The sequence below is a fragment of the Neophocaena asiaeorientalis genome, unplaced genomic scaffold, assembly GCF_003031525.2.
Source record: "Neophocaena asiaeorientalis asiaeorientalis breed wild unplaced genomic scaffold, Neophocaena_asiaeorientalis_V1.1 scaffold469, whole genome shotgun sequence".
Taxonomy (NCBI): domain Eukaryota; kingdom Metazoa; phylum Chordata; class Mammalia; order Artiodactyla; family Phocoenidae; genus Neophocaena; species Neophocaena asiaeorientalis.
In genome coordinates, this window is record NW_020172691.1 from 78696 (window position 1) to 85759 (window position 7064).

Below are 7064 nucleotides of genomic sequence, written 5' to 3' on the forward strand. Positions count from 1 at the left end.
AGTTCTATTTTTAGTTTTTTAAGGAACCTCCATACTGTTCTCCACAGTGGCTGTATCAATTTACATTCCCATCAACAGTGCAAGAGGGTTCCCTTCTCACCACATCCTTTCCAGCATTTACTATTTCGAGATTTTTGGATAATGGCCATTCTGACCAGTGTGAGGTGATAACTCGTCGTAGTTTTGATTTGCATTTCTCTAGTAATAAGTGATGTTGAGCATCTTTTCATGTGCCTCTTGGCCATTTGTATGTCTTCCTTGGTGAAATGTCTATTTAGGTCTTCTGCCTTTTCTTTTTTTAGCGGCCATGGTTCACGGGCCCAGCTGTTCTGCGACACGTGGGATCCTCCTGGGCTGGGGAACGAACACGTGTCCCCTGCATCGGCAGGTGGACTCTCAACCACTGCGCCACCAGGGAAGCCCCCACCCATTTTTTAACTGGATTGTTTGTTTTTTTGATATTGAGCTCCATGAGCTGTTTGTATATTTTGGAAATTAATCCTTTGTTGTTTCATTTGCAAATATTTTCTCCCATTCTGAGGGTTGTCTTTTTGTCTTGTTTATGGTTTCCTTTGTGTGCAAAAGGTTTTAAGTCCCATTTGTTTATTTTTGTTTTTATTTCCATTACTTTAGGAGGTGGGTCAAAAAAGATCTTGCTGTGGTTTATGTCAAAGAGTGTTTTTCCAATATTTTCCTCTAAGAGTTTTATAGTGTCTGGTCTTACATTTAAGTCTTCAATCCATTTCGAGTTTATTTTTGTGTATGGTGTTAGGTAGTGTTCTAATTTCATTCTTTTACATGTAGCTGTCCAGTTTCCCCAGCACCACTTATTGAAGAGGCTGTCTTTTCTCCATTGTATGTTCTTGACTCCTTTGTCATAAATTAGGTGCCCATATGTGCGTGGGTTTATCTCTGGCATTCTATCCTGTACCATTGATCTATATTTCTGTGTTTGTGCCAGTACCATACTGTCTTAATTACTGTAGCCTTGTGGTATAGTTTGAAGTCAGGGAGCCTGATTCCTCCAACTCCGTTTTTCTTTCTCAAGATTGCTTTGGCTATTCAGGGTCTTTTGTGTTTCCATACGAATTGTACGATTTTTGTTCTAATTCTGTGAAGAATGCCATTGGTAGTTTGATAGGGATTGCATTGAATCTGTAGATTGCTTTGGGTACTATAGTCATTATCACAATATTGATTCTTCCAATCCAAGAACATGGTATATTTCCCCATTTGTTTATGTCATCTTTGATTTCCTTCATCAGTGTATTATAGTTTTCTGGGTATGAGTCTTTCACCTCCTTAGGCAGGTTTATTCCTAGGTATTTTATTCTTTCTCTTATGTTTCATTTGCAAATATTTTCTCCCATTCTGAGGGTTGTCTTTTTGTCTTGTTTATGGTTTCCTTTGTGTGCAAAAGGTTTTAAGTCCCATTTGTTTATTTTTGTTTTTATTTCCATTACTTTAGGAGGTGGGTCAAAAAAGATCTTGCTGTGGTTTATGTCAAAGAGTGTTTTTCCAATATTTTCCTCTAAGAGTTTTATAGTGTCTGGTCTTACATTTAAGTCTTCAATCCATTTCGAGTTTATTTTTGTGTATGGTGTTAGGTAGTGTTCTAATTTCATTCTTTTACATGTAGCTGTCCAGTTTCCCCAGCACCACTTATTGAAGAGGCTGTCTTTTCTCCATTGTATGTTCTTGACTCCTTTGTCATAAATTAGGTGCCCATATGTGCGTGGGTTTATCTCTGGCATTCTATCCTGTACCATTGATCTATATTTCTGTTTTTGTGCCAGTACCATACTGTCTTAATTACTGTAGCCTTGTGGTATAGTTTGAAGTCAGGGAGCCTGATTCCTCCAACTCCGTTTTTCTTTCTCAAGATTGCTTTGGCTATTCAGGGTCTTTTGTGTTTCCATACGAATTGTACGATTTTTGTTCTAATTCTGTGAAGAATGCCATTGGTAGTTTGATAGGGATTGCATTGAATCTGTAGATTGCTTTGGGTACTATAGTCATTATCACAATATTGATTCTTCCAATCCAAGAACATGGTATATTTCCCCATTTGTTTATGTCATCTTTGATTTCCTTCATCAGTGTATTATAGTTTTCTGGGTATGAGTCTTTCACCTCCTTAGGCAGGTTTATTCCTAGGTATTTTATTCTTTCTCTTGCGATGGTAAATGGGAGTGTTTCCTTAATTTCTCTTCCTGATTTTTCATTGTTGGTGTATAGGAATGCCAGAGATTTCTGTGCATTAATTTTGTATCCTGCAACCTTACCAAATTCATTGATTAGTTCTAATAGTTTTCTGGTGGCATCTTTATGATTTTCTATGTACATCATTGATTAGATCTAATAGTTTTCTGGTGGCATCTTTATGATTTTCTATGTACACTATCATGTCATCAGCAAACAATGACAGTTTTACTTCTTCTTTTCCAATTTGTATTCCTTTTATTTCTTTTTCTTCTCTGATTGCTGTGGCTAGGACTTCCAAAACTATGTTGAATAAAAGTGGCAAGAGTGGATATCCTTGTCTTGTTCCTGATCTTAGTAGAAGTGCTTCCAGTTTCTCATCATTGAGTATGATGCTTGCTGTGGGTTTGTCATATATGGCCTTTATTATGTTCAGGTAGGTTCCCTCTATGCCCATTTTCTGGAGAGTTTTTATCATAAATGGTGTTGAATTTTCTCAAAAGGTCTTTCTGCATCTATTGAAATGATCATATGGTTTTTATTCCTTAATTTGTTAATGTGATGTATCACATTGATTGATTTCCATATATTGAAGAATCCTTGCATCCCTGGGATAAACCTCAGTTGATCATGGTGTATGATCCTTTTGATGTGCTGTTGGATTCTGTTTGCTAGTATTTTGTTCAGCATTTTTGCATCTATGTTCATCAGTGATACTGGTCTATAATTTTCTTTTTTTGTGATATCTTTTTTTTGGTTTTGGTATCAGGGTGATGGTGGCTTTGTAGAATGAATTTGAGAGTGTTTCTCCCTCTCCAAGTTTTTGGAAGAGTTTGAGAAGGACTGGCCTTAGCTCCTCTCTAAATGTTTGATAGAACTTGCCTGTGAAGCCATCTGGCCCTGGACTTTTGTTTGTTGGAAGATTTGTAATTACGGTTTCAATTTCATTACTTGTGATAGGTCTGTTTATATTTTCTAATTCTTCCTGGTTCAGTCTTGGAAAATTGTACATTTCCAAGAATTTGTCCATTTCTTCATGGTTGTCCATTTTATTGGTATATAGTTGTTTGTAATAGTCTTATAATCCTTTGTATTTCTGCAGTGTCAGCTGTGATTTCTCCTTTTTCATTTCTGATTTTATTGATTTGCGTCCTCTCCCTTTTTTTCTTGATGAGCCTAGCTAAGGTTTATCAATTTTGTTTTTCTCAAAGAACCAGCTTTTACTTTTATTGATCTTTGCTATTGTTTTCTTCGTCTCTATTTCATTTATTTCTGCTCTGATCTTTATGATTGCTTTCCTTCTACTGACTTTGGGTTTTCTTTGTTCTTCTTTCTCTGGTTGTTTTAAGTGTAGGGTTAGATTGTTTATTTGAGATTTTTCTTCTTTCTTGAGGTGAGATTGAATTGCTATAAACTTCCATCTTAGAACTGCTTTTGCTGCATTCCTGTAATTGATTTCCAATCTCATAGTGTTGTGGTCAGAAAAGATGCTTGATATGATTTCAATTTTCTTAAATTTTCCGAGGCTTGATTTGTGACCCAAGATGTGATCTATCCTGGAGAATGTTCTGTGTGCCCTTGAGAAGAAAGTGTATTCTGCCACTTTTGGGTGGAATGTTCTATAAATATCAATTAGACCTATCTGGTCTATTGTGTCATTTAAAGCTTGTGATTCCTTGTTTATTTTCCGTTTGGATGATCTGGCCATTTGTGTAAGTGGGGTGGTAAAGTCCCTTACTATTAATGTGTTACTGTCGATTTCTCCTTTCATGGTTGTTAGCATTTGCCTTATGTATTGAGGGGCTCCTATATTGGGTGCATAAACATTTATAGTTCTTATATCTTCTTCTTGGATTGATCCTTTGATAATTATGTAGTGTCCCTCCTTATCTCTTGTAACAGTCTTTATTTTAAAGTCTACTTTATCTGATACGAGTATTGCTACTCTAGCTTTCTTTTGATTTCAGTTTAATTAATTTATGTATCTTTGGCTGCACTGGGTCTTCTTTGTTGTGTGCGGGCTTTCTCTAGTTGCAGCAACTTCTTCATCGTGGTACATGGGCTTCTCATTGTGGTGGCTTCTCTTGTTGCAGAGCACGGGCTCTAGGCATGCGGACTTCAGTTGTTGTTGTATACAGGCTCAGTAGTTGTGGCACACGGGCTTAGTTGCTCCATGGCATGTGGGATCTTCCTGGACCAGGGCTCAAACCTGTGTCCCCTACATTGGCAGGCAGATTCTTAACCACTGCGCCACCAAGGAAGTCCATTTGGGTGTGTTTTTGTGGGTCTTTTTCTTCTCTTGTGTTTCCTGCTTAGAGAAGTTTCTTTAGCATTTGTTGTAAAGCTGGTTTGGTGGTGCTGAATTATCTTAGCTTTTGCTTGTCTGAAAAGCTTTTGATCTCCCCATCGAATCTGAATGAATTCCTTGCTGGGTAGAGTAATCTTGGTTGTAGGTTTTTCTCTTTCATCACTTTAAGTATATCCTGCCACTCCCTTCTGGCCTGCAGAGTTTCTGCTGAAAAATCAGCTGATAACGTTATGGGGATTCCATTGTATGTTATTTTTTGTTTTTCCCTCACTGCTTTTAATACTTTTCCTTTGAATTTAATTTTTGTTAGTTTGATTAATATGTGCCTTGGTGTGTTTTTCCTAGGGTTTATCCTGTATGGGACTCTGTGCTTCCTGGACTTGGTGACTATTTCCTTTCCCATGTTAAGGAGTGTATATATACATTCTTTTCCCTACTCTTTTCTATTATGGTTTATCACAGGACATTGTTACTGCTGTACATTGAATATAGTTCCCTGTGCTGTATAGTAAGACCTGTGGTTTATCCATTCTATGTATTATAGTCTGCATCTGCTAATCCCAAACTCCCAGTCCAGCCCTTCCCCATCCCCTCTACCCCTTGGCAACCACAGGTCTGTTCTCTATGTCTGCGAGTCTGTTTCTGGTTTGTAGGTAAGTACATCTGTGTCCTGTTTTAGATTCAACATATGAGTGACATCATTGGGTATTTGTCTTTCTCTTTCAGACTTACTTCACTTAGTATGAGAATCTCTAGGTCCATCCATGTTGCGGCAAATGGCATTATTTCATTCTTTTTATGGTCAAGTAGTATTCTATTGTATATGTGTACCACATCTTTATCTGCTCATCTGTCAATGGAAGATGCAGTAATAGTACAAAGACCTCTCGTGTGCTTTTTCCCCAGCTTCCCCCAGTGGTAACATCTTATGTAACTGCAGTGTGGTGTCAAAACCAGGAGACTGGCTTTGGTACAATACAAAGGCCTTATTCAGATTTCGTCATTTTCTCATGCACACATTTGTGTGTGTGTGTGTGTGTGTGTGTGTGTGTGTGTGTGTGTGTATTTACATATGTGTGGAGTCCTGTGCCATTTTACCATGTGAGTAGGTTCTTGCACCTGCCAACAAAATCAGGTCACACTGCTGTTTTTTGTTTGTTTTTAATTTTTATTTATTTGGTTGCATTGGGTCTTCATTGCTGCATGTAGGCTTTCTCTAGTTGTGGTGAGTGGGGGCTCCTCTTTGTTGTGGTTCATGGGCTTTTCATTGCATTGGTTTCTCTTGTTGCAGAGCTTGGGCTTTAGGCATGCGGGCTTCAGTAGTTGTGGCTCATGGGCTCTAGAGCACAGGCTCAGTAGTTGTGGTGCACGGGCTTAGTTGCTCTGTGGCATGTGGGATCTTCTCAGACCAGGGCTCGAACCCATGTCCCCTGCATTGGCAGGTGGATTCTTTTTTTTTTGCGGTACACGGGCCTCTCACCGCTGTGGCCTTTCCTGCTGTGGAGCACAGGCTCCGGATGCGCAGGCTCAGCGGCCATGGCTCACGGGCCCAGCTGCTCCACGGCACGTGGGATCTTCCCGGACCGGGACACAAACCCGTGTCCCCTGCATCGGCAGGCGGACTCTCAACCACTGCGCCACCAGGGAAGCCCCAGCAGGTGGATTCTTAACTACTGTGCCACCAGGGGAGTCCCCACACTGCTGTTTGTCACTACATAGATCCCTCTTTTAAAAAAAAAAATTATTTATCTATTTCGGCTGAGCCAGGTCTTCAGTGAGGCACGTGGGATCTTCGTTGCAGCATGTGTACTCTTAGTTGCGGCATGCGGACTTCTTCACCATGGCATGTGAACTCTTAGTTGCAGCATGCATGCAGGATCTAGTTCTCCGACCAGGGATCAAACCTGGGCCCCCTGCATTGGGAGCCTGATGTCTTACCCACTGGACCACCAGGGAAGTCCCTATAGATACGTTTTTTTTTTTTTGGAGATGTTGGGGGTAGGAGTTTATTAATTAATTTATTTATTTTTGGTGTGTTGTGTCTTCGTTTCTGTGCAAGGGCTTTCTCTAGTTGTGGCAAGCAGGGGCCACTCTTCATCGCGGTGAGCAGGCCTCTCACTATGGTGGCCTCTCTTGTTGTGGAGCACAGGCTCCAGACGCACAGGCTCAGTAGTTGTGGCTCATGGGCCTAGTTGCTCCGCGGCATGTGGGATCCTCCCAGACCAGGGCTCAAACCCGTGTCCCCTGCATTAACAGGCAGATTCTCAACCACTGCGCCACCAGGGAAGCCCTATAGATCCCTCTTGAAGCCATTGTTTAAGGATGTTTGCAATCCCTGATGCGTTCAATATGTTGTTACTTTAATGTTAACTCTCCATGTGGGTTCATTATGATTGTGTATTTTCTAATTGTTGGTTTAATAGTTTTATGTAAGTTCATTAGATCAAGCTATGAGAAAACCTGAAAAACAACTGTGTAAACTAATTTTTAACTGCTGGAACTTCCTCTTACTCAGAGAGTTGTGCCTAAATCTCCCTTTTTTTTTTTTTTGCGG